This window comes from Hyaena hyaena, unplaced genomic scaffold (assembly GCF_003009895.1).
Source record: "Hyaena hyaena isolate Hyena2069 unplaced genomic scaffold, ASM300989v1 scaffold_1154, whole genome shotgun sequence".
Classification (NCBI taxonomy): Eukaryota; Metazoa; Chordata; class Mammalia; order Carnivora; family Hyaenidae; genus Hyaena; species Hyaena hyaena.
The window spans coordinates 423,401-443,585 of NW_024081788.1; the positions used below are offsets into that span (position 1 = coordinate 423,401).

The 20,185-nt window shown below is 37.0% G+C and overlaps 1 protein-coding gene across 1 annotated transcript in view; it reads left to right on the forward strand.

Annotated features, from left to right (window-relative positions):
* SYT10 (synaptotagmin 10) overlaps nt 1-20,185 on the forward strand; it is a 63,593-nt gene that overhangs the window by 33,348 nt on the left and 10,060 nt on the right. The gene's annotated exons all lie outside the window — the stretch shown is intronic.

A 20,185-nucleotide genomic window follows, 5' to 3' on the forward strand; every position in this document is an offset into this window, starting at 1 on the left:
GAAACAAAGAGAGGGAAAGTATCTTAAGCAGGCTCGACAACGCTCAGTGCAGAGCCCAACTCGGGACTCATTCCTACTACACTGGGATCATGACCTGAGCTGAAATCCAGAGTCAGATGCTCAACTGACTGAGCCACTTAGGTGCCCCAAGAGTAATTCTTTTATGTTTTTCCCCCATCAATGTTTTACTAATTAAGATGAGCATTTGGGGTCATTATATTTTCTCTAAGAATGATACAGATAATTTAAAATTTTATACTTCCAGTTTGTTGAATTGCATCATCATAGCATTCTCAATTGTTGGGTTTTATTTCTTGGTTTCCACTGTGATATTTATTAGGGAACAAAGAAGAAATTTTGAAACTGGATCATATTTCAAAGATACATTGGAGCTCTTTTTTAAAAAAATTTTTTAATGTTTTTTATTTATTTCTGAGAGAGAGAGAGACAGTGTGAGCAGGGGAGGGGCACAGAGAGAGGGAGACACAGAATCTGAAACAGGCTCCAGGCTCTGAGCCAGCTGTCGGGGTGAGATCATGACCTGAGCTGAAGTTGGACGCTTAACCGACTGAGCCACCCAGGTGCCCCATTGGTTGTTATTCACTTTATTACTTATATTCCTATGGTGGAAAATCTGCAAATGCAGATAATAATTATTTGTTAGGTTATTACTTTCTTGATACCTCAATCTCATCCCTTCTTTTTTATGCATTCAATAAATATTTGCTAAGTGTCTAGTATGGGTGTGGCATGTTCTAAATATTTAAGGATGCAAAAAATTGTTATAAAGTGTGTTCTTGGGCCCATGTGGGAAATCAAGGATAATTTCCCCATCTCAAGATTCATAATCTTAATCATATCTGCAAAGTCCTTTTGCCACATAGGTAACATTTTCATAGATCCCAGAAATTAGGATGTGGCCATCTTTGGGGGTACCTTTATTCTGATTATCACCTCTATACACACATTTTCATTTCAGTACTCTGGATCCAGAAAGAAGTAGGTAATAATAAAATATATTATTAAATTATTCTAGCCAGATGACATTTCTTTGTAACTGGAACATTGAGGCACATATTGTTCTAGATACTACTTGCAGGTTTTCTTTAGGAAGATAATAATGAAACCTACATTTCTTGACTATGGGGCCCAAGTTCACAATATGTGCTAGTATCATGTTTTTGGGTAGTGTGGTGTTTAATTAAAGCTTCTCTTTAGCTTTTGGAAAATCATTAAGCAATTTTACATTTCAGATGAATAAAATGAAAAAAATATGGGTTTGGAAATTGCTTAAGTGACTATCTTTTCTTACACGTTTTTAACTTCAAATAATTTCATACAGAAATATAGAGTTTTCTACAAAGCAGGAGAAGAAAGGAAAGAGATAGAAATGTAGTCATATGCCCACACTCACCCAAGTTCTGTAGAAACCTGCAAAGGTAATCCAACTATGTGCACATAGATATAAAAGAACTTAAGTAACAGGCATAACATATATTTGAATTAAAATATTAGCTATGTTTATATTAGAAGATACTAATGACAAATATAGATAAATATCTAGTTAAACATATATCTTGAAAAACATTCTTATAATTTAAGGTTCTCATACTGAAATAATCATGTGTGAGTATTTTCCAGAGTGCCTTTATATACTGCAAACCTCCAACTTAAAAATTCTAAAACTTAGTAAAAAAAAATTTTGTCACCAACTTGAAATAGTTGATATATCTTCAATGTTTAATGAATCTCTTTAGTCTTGATTTATTAATATCATATTGATGTAAATGCCATGGACCTCTTTCCTTCTTCAGGCCAATGACATAATTATTAGTATAGAACCCTATGGAAATAAGAGTTGCAGCTTTTTTGTGATTGTTGTTTTTAATTGTTTTACGTATCTTATTCCAACAAGTTTTCGTCATAGAGTATGTGTTACAATTTTTTTCCATATATCCAGAGGCCTGTCCAAGGCTTTCTCCAAAAGTTTCTCCAAGGCTTTCTTACTAAGCCAGTTCATTAAATGAAATTGATTTCTTTTTCTACAGCATTAGATTCAAATAACTTCAGTTTGATTACATAAGAATTTACTGAGAACCTCCTATGTACAAAGTTTATACTTTAGTAAAATACAAATTTTGTTAAATTTGTATTTGTATTTGATCAAGAACATTAGTCTAATAGAAGAAACAAGTAAACAAAGAAATAAAGCACATGCTAATATATAAATAATGCTATATAATATTTTCCTGAAAACTTCCACAAATGTGGTCTGGTCCATACACACATCCTCTCCCTCTCTCCTCTCATGCAGATTATGTCTAATATGAAAATGGTTTATAAGATCACCATATGAGGATGATAGAATTCTGAATAAAGGAGAGGAAACAGCATGAGGAAAAGGAAATAAAGCAAAACAAGTACATTTTCAGGGGGAAAATAGTAGACTTGTATGGATTATGTCCCTTATGAGAAGAAGGGCTAAAGAAAACCAAAAGTAGAACGTTCTATTTAAACTACAATCAGTAAGCCCCTTAATGCTGTGGGATTTATAACTGTTTTTATCAGGAGAATAGAACTCTTGGAGCCATCATCTTATATGGCATCAGTGTGTACAGTGGGTAGGAGTAGAGGCTCATGGAATGTAGGGGGCCAGGTAGGAGTCTAGATTAAATGAAATAAAGACTGGCTGAGGCTGGTAGCCATGGAAATGGAAAGAAGCTAATATCTGTCAGTGGAAGCACTGTCTGTTGCACATATTTATACCTCCTCCGAGTACATGTCTCATGTCTTTCCCTTCCCTCTGAGCCAGAAGACAGAAATCACCCTGTATACCTACCTGTACACCTGTACACCTCTTATATTCTTCGCAGTGTATATGAGCACTTAGTGATTAATCAGTAAATACTTGTTGAATAAATTAACGTAGCCAATTTTCACAGAAGGTCAAGTGTGAGAATCTTTGTAAGTATAAATCTGCTACTACCAGGGGGAAAAAACAATGCAGAGATGTGCCCTATTGATTACAAATTAATAAATATTTTCTTAGTTCTATTTGTTAACATCAACTACTTTCTTCTGTAAGAAAAAAATGAAAAACTTAGTGTGTGGCATAAATTCATATGTAAAATAAAACAGGAATATTTTATTGTCAAAATTCCATCAGGTTGAAACATATTTTGTACTCACAATTTCATTACTAATTATTTCTATATAAGAAATAACATTTTTATCAGGAATTAGGTTTTTTTTAAATTTAAGATTGAATGGCAAAGGGTATAAAAAAAGGTATGCCTTCATCTTTATAAAAATTAATTTTTACTTTAGGGATCATCTGCTATATACCAGAAATATGGCAAGCCAGTCATCTCTTGCACTAATATAGAAATATCTCCAACAGAGAGAAAAATCACATTGAAGAATAGTGTGTACCCTATGCCACTATTTTTGTAATGGGAAAGAGAACTATCTATTCATAGATACATATATTAGAAAAGCCTACATAAAGATACACAAGAACCTAATAGTAGTAGTTAGCTATTGGCAAAAATGGTAGAATATGTTTGCAACATATGCTTCATATACATTTATTTTTAAGCTATGTAAAAGTATATTTGTCAAACTTTTAATTCACTTATTTCCAAAAGGCAATCAACATAAAGACTAATGTATTTTGAATATTTAAATGTCCACACTCAAGAAGCCACTGAAAGTATAGGTAAAGAAAAGCTTGTCTTTTTTTGACAAGAACTAACTTTATCTTACATATTTATTTATTTACTCATCTCTTCAATGAACATTTTCTTTGAGCCCCAACCATGTTCTAGACAGGAATTCTCACAGGAAAGGAGGGTATATGCACATAACCACACTGACCTAGTTTAGAGCTATAAAGTGCTTGAATCTATTATCTTTTAACTAAGGATCTGTCAAGTTTGAAAGAGTAGAGCTTAACATGACAAATACAAAGAAACTATTGTGTTCATTGTACCAACCAGAGTACTAAATGTACTAGCTGAGCTTGAGCTTAAAGTAATGTATTTTAATATCCGTGACTAAAATTTCTTTAAGTGTTTTAAAAAAATTGTTTTTTGTTTTCTTATTTCTAGTGATATATTTTTATTTTCCCCTAAGCATCTTGGATCTATCCCAGGATCAAAATAATAATGGTTTTTGTTTTGTTTTGTTTTGTTGCATTTAGTTATCAATTCGCTTTTAAAGTTCATTAACTATGGAATAATGGGTTAGCCAATAACATTTTAAAGAACAGCAAAATTCCAAACTTCTAAAAAAAAAAAAGAGTGGTGAAAGGCGAGGCAAGAGAGAGTAAACCTTTTTGGTCCGGAGCTGCCCTGCTAAGTCTCTGGAGTGTAGCAGGAAGGATTATAGTCGTAGGCCTGCAGACTGGACAATGAATCCATATCTGCTCCTCCTTAAGCATTCGTAATTTTCTATTTCATCTCTGCAGTGTCACAGGTACCACATCTGCTAGAGGGCAGAGTTAATTTATTATTAACTCACATGATGCAAATAAATTCTATAAACCTATCTATCAGATCTTCTGGTCATTTTGCAAGAATTTATAGGAAGTATCTGTGTTGTAATATAAAATCAAATTAAAATCAAATTCAAAATAATAGAGTCTATCACAGACTATCAAAAGATTATGAGAGTTCCCAAACATTGGCTCTTCTTGGTCTTAACACCTGCTCAACTCTGTCAGATTGTTAAAGGACTTTGACTTAAGGAAACAAAGCAGGAACAGACCCGTAAAAACACAACAAACTGGTGGTTGCCACAGGGGAGGGGAGTAGAGGGATGGACAAAATGAAAAAAAAAAATGAAATGAAGAAAAAGAAATAAAAATAAGGAAATTTGTCTCATGAATATTTGGTATCCAATAAATCACTATAGTTGTTTATATTATTTTGACAGTTAAATCACATCTCTGTACATTTAGAGGGCCAGGCTTCAGTGTTTGGTCTGTTTGGACTACCTTTGCATTTTACGTAAAACATACTAGGCAAATTGGCTTTAAAATAGCCCACAACAATTATATTGGCCTTTCTTTATCAGTTTCAGCAGTAGATTCCCATAATATTGATTTTAGTGTTTTGTTTCACACAACAAAAATGTTAATTCATATCTAATGCTTAAATTTATGCCACCAGTTTTCGTCTTCATTCAACACTGAAGCTACACTTGCTAAACAAATACAGAATTGTTGGGTGAGCACAGTAAGATATTTTGAGTCACTGAAAGAATATCAGTCAAAAGTTGGTAGCCAAAGCTGACCATATTTTAGTCATAACATTTGGGGTTGATCTTTTTTTTTTTGCCTAAATTCACTGCATCCACATAATTTCCAATTTAAATTCCTACCTTGCTCGACTTGTAAAGATTATAATGCTGTCTAACTTCTTTATCATCCGTGGGTCTCTCCCTCTCTCCCCTGTCTCCTCCGTCTCCTGCTTCCCCTCCTTCTCCCTTTTTACTGCTCCTCCTCCCCATCCGACTCCCTTCTTGCCCTCTCTCTCTCTGGCTCTTATCGGAAGCAGTGTAGTCTAATCATTGAAGAATTTAGGCTCTGGGACAAGCTTTGCATCCCTGCAATGTCACTTATGACTTTCAACAAGTCTATGGCTTTGAGCAAGTTACAAAATCTAAGCCTTAATTACCTTATCTATAAAATGGAGATTATGAGAAGGCAAACCACAGTTTGTTGAATAAATAAGTGCTTAGCACAGAGCCAGGCATTTGTAAATGCTCACTGTACATTACCTGTCAGCAAGTATAACAGAATAATATCAGGATGTGGTTTGGTTGTTGATGTCACTTACATATTAAATAGGAATAGACATCTTGGTGCTAAAACATGGTTATGTCTTAATGTTATGGTAGGAGATAGTTTTAGGTGGTATGCTTTTCTATTTAGGGTGGAAAGTTTTGTGTAAGAGTTAATTTAAATCTTTTTAGTTACTGTATGGTGTGATTCAGTGAGTATAGGATTTTTTCATGAAGTATATACTTATAATGTCACATTGCATGCCTCTCATCTGCACCCTAACTTGAGTCTTCCTTTTACACCAGGCACTTCTCCTCTTTGTTCCTTCACCAACTTGTACATGCGCCTATTAAAAAGTGCATCTTATAAAACTTCAGTGTTGGGAGCCATTCTGAACTCACTAGTTGAGAATACTCCTTGTGAAGTTAAGGCAGGTTTGCAAGGTCTCCTGCAGTCAGATGATAACGGATATCTGCCCGTACTTAATTGTTTCTGCTTGAGCACCGATCCCTGAAGCACCTTGTTGATTGGTATCGGGAGTAACTTATCCCCTTATTCTGGCCCTGGTTTGATGACTGCACCTTGTGAAGGAACTTATAGGAACTTCATCTTTTGTGGTTATGGAAGCAGACATTGTGTTTCCTGAGGATCCTGTTTTTCTTGATACTTCCCATTAAGCGATAAACAGGCTATTGACCCCTGCTTATAAAGAACTGACCTTTGCCTTTACCTTTGCCTATTATCTTGTTTGTATTTAAATGCTAAAGATACCTTCCTTCCCCATATGATAAGCATGAGTACTCTACATCAACCACTAAAAATAAGGTTGTGCATATCAATGCTCTGGAAAATTTTTACTGACCAAAGAATTTATCATCAGAATGCCACTTCTGTGTTGTCCCCCATACACTTAATCATAAATAAAGCTGAGACTCAGTCAGTGCAGAGATGCCTGCCTGATGATCAGAAAGAATCTCGGGGCTCTCCCACTCTCTCGACGACACCATCCATCCTTCAGGGAACCCTGGACTGGCTGAAGTGGGACTCCGGCACTTCAGGACCTAAAGATGCTAGATGTAGTCCATGTGTCCCTTGAGATTCACTCTCTACTATGCTCCACCCTGTCCAGTACTTCAGGGGGCTGGCCTGTTCGGTCCACTGGCACTGTTCTCAGCATTGTGACAAGAGACGTTAGGGAAGGAGAAGAATGTCATTTGGATATGGATTCTCTCCTCTTTCTCTTGAGAGATTGCCTCAGGCTGGCCTTGTCCCTCACCTGAGGGCACAATTCCTCTCAAAGCAGCCTTTGCTTTTCACCACTTTTTCCTTTTGCGTTCAGGTAACTGTTCTCCCACCCTGTCCTTCCAGACCTAGAGGTAGGTCATCCCGGCCTCCCCTGTTCCCAGTACCTGTGTGTGGTACCATCTCTGGCGGCTTTCTACCCCACTCACATCTCTGTAGATAGCGCATTCATTTAGTCCTCTAGAATTAGTTTGATTTGTGTGTGCCATCTGTTTCCTCCTGGATCCCTGACTGATAACCTGAAGGAAAAAAAAAAAAAAAAGATTCCTGATTACAAACAAATTAATTTCTTATAACCTTGGACTTTGCCATATGGCTGAGCTTTTCTATGTGTTCATTGCCTTTAGTCCTTTAAAAGCTTGCTAATAAGACAAGGCCCTCAACTGCAGAAAGTGAGAAAGAACCATGGCCATGCTAACATCCCGTAATCTTTATACACAGAGAATTTGCAAACGAACTCCTTAAAATGGAATTTCACGTTTCATCACCATTGAAAAAGTCAGAATTTCTGCTTCTTAAAAATCAAGATTTCAGACAGAAGTAATACATTATTTATTAAAAATAATCTGAAAAAGAACTCTATGTTAATATAGGTTTCAAAACATATTTATGTGCCCAATTTCCCACCTGAAAATATTTAAATAGAAACATTTATAAAACATTATGCATGTCCCTGGTTTCTTAAGTAAAATCTACTGAATAACCTTTCTTAACAGTTGTGATCTTTATGACCATCAGTTGTCATAATAAATTTAAAAAGCGAATTTTGATTTCTGTCCATTGCTCTTCCATTACACTGTTTTGTCTCCATTATCAGTTTACATGCTCCCTGCATTCCTTACCTTTCCAATGTGTTGCATTTGGGTTTCTAATAAATATTTACATTGAGAGAATTGTGTACAAATAAAATCAGAGTCTTAAATGATGACCTGAGATCTTTTTCTCGGAGTAAAGTGCTTGAAATAGGTCAATAAGTCAGAAGACTTTTCATTTTAACTTAAAAATTCTGGAGTATGTTTGGAGTAGGAGTTTGAGGACACTCATGTCTAGAACATGTGATCATATTTTATAATTGCTAGAGAGTTCAATTTAATCCTTTAACTTTATAGTTTAGTAAATGAAGGCCAAGGGATGTTAAAAAAAAAATTACTTACATTCACCCAGCTGATTAATCGGAGATCCAGAACTATATTTTAAATCTTTAATCAACTCTTAGTTCAGTGTTCCTTGTCTTGAATTATATTGGAGTATTACTGTTCTTGGAATATACTAAAAAGAAATAAAAAGAATTAAATTTCTTTTTAATATGGGAGTTCAACATTTGGCTTACAGAGTTGAAATCTCAAAATATTTACATAGTCGAATTAAAGAAATTTTTAATATGATACTTAGGACAAAAATATGCCTACGGCTTTTAAAATTTATAATCCTGTCTTTTTAACAACTTTTATTAAAATGCATGAAGAGCTAAACTGACTCTCTTGGCCTTATTTAAAAAGAACAGTTGCAATCAATGTTCTTTCATGAAATTTCTAGGCAATTTTTCTTCTCTTAGATGTAACTAGTGAAAACATCCCTATTTGGGGCATAATTGAATTTTGTCATTTGTGTCTTGCTGTATTTTAATGTTTGGAAGTTGCAAGAGAAAAGGAGAAACTTTTCAGGGGCTTTTGGGTGGCTCAGTCAGTTGAGCATCCAACTCTCGATTTTGGCTCAAGTCATACTCATAATTTGCGAGTTCAAGCCCTGCATTGGGCTTTGTGCTGACAGCTCAGAATTCTAAGCAGACACTTAGAATTCTCTTTCTCCCTCTCTCTGCCCCTCCCCTGCTCATTTTCTCTGTTTCTCTCAAAAACATAAACTTTAAAAAAAAAAAAAAAAGAAGTTTTTCGGCCCCATGACATTCTAGCAACATGCTTGCATCTGTTGCAAGTTTTAGGAATTCATTACAGTTCTAAAGGTATCACTGAGTTAAATATGTTCCTTTCTTGCACTTTACTAATTTAATTATCATCAACACACTCTTATATAGTGAAGAGAATATGCAGTTGACTTTTAAATGTGAATGTTTAAAATATACTCCTCCTTCTCTATAATAGACTGAATTACACAGCTTCCTATAAATCAGGTAACTGATTTTCTAATTTCTGAAGATTTTTTTCAAAGAAATATAGTTCTTCATCTTTTAGCTTTGAAATCTAATGCCATGAAAACAATTTGAAGTCTGTTGTCCTGGATAGTAAAATTGGAAGCATTGTTTCAGCTGGGGAAGGTTAAGAGGGAAACAGTTCCTTCTACAGGAATTGAAGTGGGTGTAGTTTCCTTAGAAGCCTGGCTCTGCTGCCTTCTGGCTGCATTACTTTGGGTAAGTTGCTTAACATTTCTGAACTCATTTCCTTGTCCATAAAAAAAGGCATATAATAATATCAACCCCACAGGAATATTTTGAAAATAGAGTAAGATAATAAATGTGAACTTCTTGTAAAACTTAAAGTTACCAAGTGTCATTTATCTCAACACGCTGTTATCCTCTTGATTGCTAAGAACGCAGTTTCTTCCGAATCTTAAATTTCTTACCCTAATAATTAAATTTCCTAAATGAATCACCTTCATTTAAAAAAAGTGAATGAGATACTTTTGCTTTACTCTTTTCTTCAATCTTAAACTTGAATAAAATAGGACAATTTTATAAAAGATTATAACCATAGTATATATTGCATTCAGTCTTTCTATAAACCTAATTCACTAAACCAGAGATCTTACTGAGTACCAGTTTTATTTATGTCTTTAGAGTGCTTTTAAAATTTTAAATACTCTCTGCACAGTCCCACACCCCATGGTAAGTAAAGGATGCTTTACAAGTACAGGTACTTATCAAATACCAGTCTACAAAAGAGTCGATAACCAGAAGCAGAAAATTATGCCCAGTCTGGCTTTTGTCAGAGCAGGTAGGCTGCAGATGTTTAACTTCTAGTCTCACTATATACAGAGTAGCAAATATAATGTATTACACATCCAGAGAAAAATAATTGGTAAAAGAACATTTTGTGATAGAGGTCAGTTACCTACTCTGTCCATTTATAGAACAGGGATCTTAAATCTACCATTTCATCCAACTCTGTTGAATTCTCCTATTTATCAGGAATTCTTCTGAATGTTTCAGAGCATAATCTGTCCCCACTATATAGGGCTACTTTCTAGAAAAGGGAGGCAGGTAATAATGGAACTACGTAATATGTCCAATGAATGAAATGCTTTGTGAAACAGAAGCAGAGTAAAAGACAGTAAGTGGCAGGGGGCAGAGTTGCTCTGCATAGAGTAGTCAGAAAGGGCCTCTCCGATGAGTGTGTTAGATGATGAGATCAAAGTAGCAGGAGGGTCAGATCCTCTAGAGCCCTCAGGCCAAGGAAAGAGCTTTTAGTTTTACTGATTGAATTGTGAGACCATCAATGGCTTTTGATCAGAAGTGAGCCATGGTGTCACTTAATATAAATGATTTCTGACTACTATGTGGAGAGCAGACAAGGGGGAGCTGAGGTTGTTTTTTTGTTGTTGTTGTTTGCAGCAAATTATGCTGAGACTGAGAGTGTCTTTGCCAATAATTTGCTTAATATAGGTTCACTGTGAGGTTTATAATTTATAATAATAGTTCACAAACCAATAGTGTGCCAGATAACATCTCTTAATATGCCAATAAAGAGATAGCAAGCCAATGATAGATTAATTACAATATTGTTCCAGGCAAAGAGGAGATGAATGAAATAAAATCCTCATTTAGCTGAGGTATTCCTTTCTTCGAGTTTGCTCTTAGTAGAGTCAATCCTTCCAACTAAAATTGGTATCAGTTGCTGGCCTAGGAGGAGCTAGGACCATGTAGCTAGCAGGAGATAGCACTGGTATTGCAGACAAGATGGGCTGCTATGAAGTCGTTACTCAGGGGACACAGGTTACACCACTGCCTCTGGCAAGAAGCCTTGTCAAGTCAGAAATACCTGTCCCTTCTCTTTCTGATGCTGCTGCACAGTTTAATGGCACTGCCAACCAAGAGTATCCTGGCCATGGCAGGAGCAGGTGTCTCAAAATCTACAGACAGCTATTTAGATTAGCAAAGAGTAGCCCAAACCAAACACTCTTGAGTTACTGGTCAAACCTTGGTTTCTAAGTTTAAAAGTCCATCACATGATGGACATCCCTGCCATTACTTCACTATCAGTGATGTAATGGTTCTCTACTCCATGTGCAAGAGTTTGGTAAGAAAATCTTAATATATAACTGCAGAACAATTTCATCGAAGCAAGTTATTCAAAACAAGTTCAAACTACAAACAGTGTTGTCGAAAACAAGCTTTCAGGGTGCCTGGGTGGTTTGGTCTCTTGATCTCAGCTCAGGTCTTGACCTCAGACTGGTGATTTTAAACCCCACATTGGGCTCCACACTGGGCATGGAGCCTACCTTAAAAAAAAAAAAGAAAGAAAAGAAAAACAAGCTTTCAAAACATTGGTTTGAAATCACAAGTCAATACACAACTGGGGGTGAAACCATGTAAACTAATTTAAGGCAGTATCTAAAATAATGAAGCCAAGTTCATCCAGTCCAAGCATCTATGTACAACAATACTGAGAGAATTGTCTTAAACTAGGGATTTTATGAAGGTGTTTAAAAGCTTCAAACACTCCAAGGAGAACTGCATAGTTTGTTACATAAGTTTCTATGCCACTGTCTATAAACAGTCATCAAGGTTTGAGAATAAGTCTCCAGTTCCTCTCACCAAACTTTAAGGTATCTCTTAACCAGTGTTATAAAGGTCAGAGTTCTTAACAGAGTTGCATCCTCCACGTTGCTCTTGTCCCGGTGTCTACAACATGCTGTCTCCTCTTTGGTTCCGGCTGCTCATTATACTGATAGTTATGATTTGATTTGTTAAATCGGGGAAAGGCCGTTTTAAGGTCTCAGCTCTTTCCTGCAAGCTGAGCACTTTGTGGCTTCTAGTAGCTAAGTCCAAGGCTGTGTTGGATAAGATAAGAGCTAAACCACTGTGGCAGCCAGAGGTACTTCCCACCCAGATTGGGAGCTGACAATGGTTCTCCCACTGAGCAGAAACATGGCTCTATTAAATAGCATCCCTGGCAACAGGAGCACTGGATGGGGACTGCTGATCACTACTGCTCCCATCTCTAACACTGCCATGCTCTCTGCCCCTTTCTGCCCTGACTTCAGGAAAGTTTCACCGGGACTTTGTGCCCTGGCCAAGCAAAACGCTTAATATGATATTGTATTATTGAAACGTGTGTTTCTTTCTGCAGAAATACGAGCAAGTCCAGCTAGAGGGCATCTGGTGGGCATTTTCCCTGTCTCTCAGTGGAGATGGTGGGAAAGAATCAATAATGAAAATGTATGTAAAAATCCAGGAGTCTAACCAGGTGCTATGGCAGAACCCTCCTTTGCCTGTTCCTCATTGAACATGGTGAAATCTGGTTTAATTACAATCACTGGGAGAAGGAGGCAGGGCAAGAAGGAAGTGTTGTGTGAAAATTGTGGTTCTCTGAACGAAAAGGAGGGAAGTGGGCTAGAAGCTGGAGAAGATGTATAATGTTAATTACATTTCCTAATTGTATCTATCAAACAACTTCCTCCTCCTCCTTTGCCTCCCGCAGGCACGAGACTGCTTGTGCTGGCAGGTTGGAGGAGATGGCCAGATGTGCAAGGAATAAACACAATTTTTACACCTTAAAGATACATTTGAGTCTCAAACTCCAATGCATGATAGGACTGTAAGCAAACATAATCCCAGATCACTCTAGAGGGATCTTTGAAGAAATAATGTTTTTTTCTTAAATGTTTTTATTTATTTTTAAGAGAGAAAGTACAAGCAGAGGAAGGGCAGAGAGGGGTTGGGGACAGAGGATCTGAAGCAGGCTCTGTGCTGACAGCTCAATGCAGGGCTCAAACTCACAAACCGTGAGATATGCCCTAAGCCAAAGCCGGACCCTTAACAGACTAAGCCACCCAAGTACCCCAAGAAATAAAGTTCAATAAAACCGATAGATAAGTATCCTCTAGCTTTACCTCCCCAAGCCCTTAGTGTATCTTTAGATGGCTCAAAACTATTATGACTATTTCTGGTACTTCCAGAGCCACCATATGAACATGCTTGTGCACAGTTCCTGGGGGCCCCTCACAGAGTCCACAACACCCAAAAACTGTGTCTTTACTCACTTGTTCCCTGGTTACTGAGTAGCTTTCACTCCCTCAAACGGTAGATGACCCTACTGTCACTGAACTCCTAACCCAGCCTGATGCTCTTATGATTTATTCATTCAATAAGTTTTTTACTGAGCATCAACCTTATTCCAGTCACTGACCCTAGAAACATTGTTATAAACATGAAAAGAAACAGTATTTTTTTTCCAACATCTACTATGTGTCAGACTACAAACTGGGCCCCTAATATATATTAGCTCTGAATATTATCCCTTTAAAACTTAAATGCAACTCTTCCAGGTAATTGGTATTAGTCATGAAAGTGGATCTCATCCTGACTGCAGAAAAAAATCAGGGTTGATTTAAGTATTCCTGAGGAGAGGTCATTTAGAATAAGGCCAGCGTGTTGCCATTTAAATTTTCCTGCGGCCTTGCCAGAGCCAGTGGTCTCTGTTCACCTTCTGATCCTGGCTGACACTTCACTTCTCACCTCATGGCCTCTTTATATGCCGCTCCCTCTGTTTTTAATTCTCTTTACCTTTAGTCATTCTTCAAAGTTCAGATTAAAAGTCACCTACCTCTGAAGTTCTCCTAACTTCAGAGAATGGGAAGAATCAGATACATTCATTATCCAGTATGGTCTTTCCTCATGAATCCCCAACCAGATCAACCCTGATCTTGTTCCTGAACTTGAAATCAAGCTGGTAGCACTAGTTGATCCTTTGTGGTCTTTCTAATGAGGTCCTGCTGGGTCTATAGCAAACAGGGGCTAAAAGGGCCTATTCATACATTCTTGAACATGCCTGAATTATATATACTACTTAGCCCTCATTTTACTCGTGCTTAAAATTATAAAATTTTTGAGCTGGAAAATAAACTAGTTCATCATATTGAACACCCTCTCAGGCTATACCAAAGAAACCAAGGTCAAGTGAGTTTAGGTGGATTGCTCATGGTTGGGTTCCATGATTTTCTCAGGTGCATGGATTGTATGGGTCAGAGAGAAATATAGATTTTACAGTAGCTGGAATGCAGCAGCCCCACTCTGGTTCTGCATCGCACTGCAGCTTCATTTTATGAGCAGGTGGATGAAAGACTGGTAATTTAATGAAGAAGCTCATTTTGATCATTTAACCGTGTGAGGAAAACCATCCGTTTTCTTACCAACTAGGAAATGTGGAAGACAGGCTGCATTTAGAATGCTAAGTGGATGTGAGGATTGCTGTCACCATGGCAACCAATTGTTTGTTTAAAATTTTCTATTCAATAAGTCCTAATGATTCTTACTTTCTAATAGATCTCTGAATCCAAACCTTTCTTCAGCCAACACCTTCACACACCTGTTTACTTCAATGGCTCCTCTTTTTCATCCTAATCTACCTGTTTGCAACAAAGAGATGTTTTTCAAATGTTATTCGTATTACTGTCCTTATTTTTTGATTGTCTGTTTATGCCAGGCACTTTACATGCATGATACCTACCTTTGTGAGGTGGATGTTATTATCCCCATTTTGTAATTAAACTGAAGTTCAAAGAGGTCATATATTTTTGACATGTAGGAATTAGTACATGGAAGATGTAGGATTTTAACTCTGGTTTTTCTGATCTGGTAACTTACACACCCTTTTCATTCTGCCAAACTCCCATTCTTTCTTGTTACCAGTACCATAGGAGCCACAGAATAAGCTACCTGTAGCCTTACACCACCTCCAACATGTCACCAAACTCCTTATTTCTCAGCAGAAGCTGCTCATTCTTATTTGTAAATATTAATCATAGTACTCACATACAACACTATTCCTCTTGTTCTGTGCCAAATACCATCCCTTTAGACTCTCAAACCCCAATGTGATGTTCACTTCCCTCCAGGAGTGCTTCCCTTAGTTATGACATAGTGTAGTTATCAAGCCTTGAATCTGCCTCCTCTCCATCTCTGTACTCAGTAACTATAGTTTGACCTTATGTAGCTCAGTCCTGGAAAAGGATGTGCAATGCAACTATTTGTATATCAACTTATCTTGCTAATAACTTTTGTTTTTATATTGAAGAGGTGGTACATGGAAAGAAACTTTATAACTGTGCTCTGTTTATGAGGTTAATGATAGCCAATTATTAGAAAATGATCTTTATCTACCCAGCCCTATGTTTGTGGAACTGAGATGAAGAAATCAAATGGACAGTCCCTGACCCAGCCTGAGTGTTAGCCTTTTTCATAAGCCCTTCTTCCAAGTACAGAATCAAAAGATGGTCACTGTGAATGTCCCACCAAATACATTAGTGTGTATAAGGATGGTCTTCTTACCTGAAAGGAATTTCATGGAACACTATCCTAGACTTAAAGGAGGTTTTCAAATGATTATTTGCCCAGAGATACAATAGCTTTTCAAAGATTAATATGGCAAGTTCATGTTTATGTAGAATTGGAATAAATGAGGTTACCCACAAATAAAGTTTTCAGAAACTCAAAGCCTTTCTCATTTTAAGAAACTAAAACCCAAAATTACCACTTCAAACACTTTAAGGAATTTGGATAAAAAATAACTAAAAATTAGTATATACTTCTCTACCTTCTTAAACAGAACATATGGAATATTTTTTCTTAGCTTAATGACTCAAGAGTCACCATTTTGAATACTCATTACTGTTGAAGTTTATAATAAAAGGCCGTTTTTAAGTTACTAAGGCATTATTAGTGTTAGCTCTCCTTGATACAAGATGATTCCAGATTGTTATCATTATTAGAATGTCTCCTCCTTTCTTGTACGAATATTGTCTTTTCCAGGCATCATTTATTGCTTCCTTCACCAGACCAACTGCTGTTTCCCCATCTCCACATTTCACATGTGAGTTTTGACCTGCTCTAGATTGATATCCCAAGTAAACATTGTTAGAATTTTGTCTAAAATAACAGTGAATGGGTACTGAATAAAAAATGAGGTAGTATCCTTATTTAGGGGAATTTCATCATATAACTGTGTTATATTTATGCTGTGTATTCAGAGACCTTTCAACTCTTTTCCTGATTCTTTGCTGGACACAAGAGGGTTCAGACTGTTGGGGCTGAGTATGGCCTTATAAACTCCAGTGATCTGGGGTAGAGAAGAAGCAGGAATTAAAACAAACTCCTCTCCCTGGAGCAAGGCCATCAACACAGGGACAGACTCTGTCAGGATACCGAGAATTAGTGCACACTAGTTCACAGGAGTGCAGCCAAAATCTGGGTTCTGCTGTTACATTTGTTACAGGACCTTTTTGAAGGTCATATGGCCATTTACCTTCATTAAGTTCATTTCTCATAATTATCTCTTAGATCATTTCCAGATACAAGAAGTTCTAGAATATTGGTATTTACCTTAGAGAATATTCTGCCTTTTTCAGTGTGTGAGCAGTTTCAGTTCTTTTACATTCATATTTCCTGAAGGGAAAATCTATTCTAATGAAGAATCTAACTTTTGTGCAGTTGCTATGCATGCATATTATACATTAAGCATTACCACCCAGTCCATTCCAGTCTCCTGACCTGATAGAGTTTAAATACTTCAGGAGATTTCTTACTACTACAGTAGGCAAAAAGCCCACATGCTTGTCATGCCGACTTGCCTGGAGATGTTCTTTAATCATGCTCTTTGCTTTTGATTGATTTAGGCTAGTACCGTGGTCAGCTCCTCAGTTTAACCTCTTTATGTTTACCAGTACCTGTTAATAACAGTCAAAACTATGTTCCAGCTGGCTCCATAGAAAGGACTTTTAAGAGATGGGACCGAATATGATAAATTTTCTTTGTTCCAACCAGTAAGCACGTGATATAATCTAGAAAAGTAGACAGATTACTTCCACAGGTTGTTGTAAAAGTGAAACCATATCAGTCACCACACATGAGACTATGTTTTATTAATCCCTTTGATTTCTCTGTTTGTTTGTGGTACATTCCCTGTTGGACTCTAAGCATTTCATCTCTGACATCATGTCTCCTATCACCTTCCAGCTTCTCCATCATCAGTTAATTCCTGGAAGGAGAAATACACAGTGAGAGAAAGGGGGTTGGCTTCCAGTAGAAAAATGTCAGGGAAAACTCTACTGACTTGGGGGCTCCTGGGTGGCTCAGTCAGTTAAGCACCTGACTCTTGATCTCAGCTCAGGTCTTGATCTCAGGGTTGTTAGTTCAAACCCCACATTGGGCTCCACGCTGGTCATGAAGTCTACTTAAAAAAAAAGAAGAAAGAGGGGCGCCTGGGTGGCTTAGTCGGTTAAGCGTCCGACTTTCGCTTAGGTCATGATCTCGCGGTTTGTGGGTTCGAGCCCCGCGTCGGGCTCTGTGCTGACTGCCAGCTCAGAGCCTGGAGCCTGTTTCGGATTCTGTGTCTCCCTCTCTCTCTGACCCTCCCCTGCTCATGCTGTCTCTCTCTCTCTCTCCTAGAAATAAAACATTAAAAAAAATTTTTTTAAAAAAAGAAGAAAGAAAAGAAATACTTGGGGAAAGAGATAGAAAGAGAAACAGGAAGAAAATAATCAGATAAAATAGGATCAGACTTAATTTCTTGACTTTCAGAGCCTACTGTTTTCCTTCTCAACTGAGATCTCCAAGGACAGAATCATGTCACATCTACTTGACATCTACGGCACCTACCAGTGCACCTAGCAAATAATATTCATTAATTTCTTGGTGGTGAAAAGAATGAATCCTTTGTAGGAGGTTGTATTCTTCCTGTTTTTTGTCAGGCCCCTCCTATTGGATCTTGCTCATTATTTTGGGTCTGTAGCAATCCAACAGCCCAGAGAAGATCCAATTGGATATATCTTTTGTTTTAAAATACATAGTTTTTACTATTGTTCTTAAAAAAAAATAATAACTGCTTTTCTTAATTTTTTTCATTTATCTACTACTTACTGAGCTCCTCATATGTGTAAGGCACTGATCTATGTGATAGCAATACTACCATGAACAAAAGAGAATCTTTTATCATATGCCAAACACTAGGTTGAATACTTTGGACTTTATTTACATTATCTCATTTGATGATTAACAACACTGTTGAGTGGGTATTTTTTCTCAATTTGAAAATGAAGTTTCAGAGATTCAAAGTTCAATTAAATTTCCTGGATCTTACAGCTAGGAAGTAGAAAACAGGAGTTAAACACAAGTTTAACTGACTGTAAAGTTTATGTTCCTAATTACCAAGCTCTACTACTTCTAGACCCTGGATAAAGAAACGGAAATTATATAAATCAGAACCTAAGCTTTAAGAATAAGTCCAATAAATGTGAATAGTTTGTCATGAAGAATTTTTAGGAACCAATTTCTCTGGGCCTGGGTATATAAGCAACTTATTTCCCACCAAATTAAATCTACTACATATTGTCTTACTAGGAATGATTTAATTAAATCCTGTAAACAGCTCTTTTGGAAGCATCCTAAATGTACATTTTTCACACTCATTTCCATTTGTCTACCATCTATGCAGCCATGGAGAGGAAATATATCTGTATCAGGGTACCATGGACAGTTCAGATTCATGTTTAATACAAAGCAGATCAATTTTTGTCCACATTAACTAATAATCTTTTCATTCCTTCCAAAAAATGCACTGAGAGCCAGCTATGTACTATGTACTTCAGTAGGAAGTAGCAATAAGACAGACAAGAACGCTACTGTCCTATACCTTAATAGGGGAATCGGGGAAACAAAAAGTGAATTTAAAAGATAATTTCTGATGATGATAGGTGCGATGAAAAAAATGTAAAGGGTCTGTGAATAGGTGAGCATAGGATAGGAAGAGGAAAGGACTCGCTAAGGAGATGCTGTTTGAGCTGATTCCTGCATAGTGCCAAGGAGTCATTAATGGAAAGATATAAGAGAAAAAAAGAAAATACAATAGGCAAAAGCGAGAACAAACTGCATTTGTTTGAATAACAGGGAAAAAAAGGCTTCTGAGTCTGCATCAGAGTAAGATGAAAAGAGAGGCAAGAAATAAAATTTGAAAAATAGGTAGGATCCCTATCACACAGGGCCTTATATCTGTGACCTTGTAATGCATTGTCCAAACCAAAGACATTAGTAACTGAAGAGGATGAAAGGGGCTCCTTAAGTGGCTGATTCTCGATCTCAGCTCAGGTCATGATCTCACAGTTCAGGAGTTCAAGCTCCATGTCAGCTTCTGCTCTGGTGGCTCAGAGCCTGCTTGGGATTCTTCCTCTCTCTGCCCCTTCCCCAGTTCATGTGCATGTGCTCTCTCTCTCTCTCTCTCTCTCTGTTCCTCTCTGTCTCTCAAAATTTAAAAAAAAGAAAAAAATAATTGAAGGGGGTGTTCTTAATAATTACATCAGGACAGTTAAGTACAAACCCAGAATTTCCCAGATATACTAAGATTTATAGTTACCCCACTTATATACAAGGAGCTGGAATTTTATTCCAATATAATTGTGAGTCCTTAGATGGTTTTAAGTGAGAGTAAAATAATTTGATTTGCCTTTCATAAGTGATCACTTTGGCCTCTTCTGAGATAGATCAATTTTAGAGACTGATAAAGTAATTCTGATATTGCCTGATACTCATAGAGCTGACAAGAAAGTCAATTTGTATATACTTTGTAGATAGTGTAGACAAGACATGGATCGGATGTGTAGGGACGAGGGAAAGAAAGAGGAAAAGTGACTGCTGGGCTTTTGGCTCTAGCCTCTGGTTGAATTATGACATCATTTGCTGATTTTGGAAAGACTGACAGGAAGTGGGTTCAGAAAATGAATGGGAATGAATGGAATCAGCAGTCTGGTTTTGACTATATTGTATGAGATTCCTGTTAAAAACACAAGTGGAGATGTGAAAGGAGTGGCTGGACTCTACTCCCTTTCCTTACTCTGTTTAGAACAGCTTTCTGGCAATGTCATGTATATCCTTAA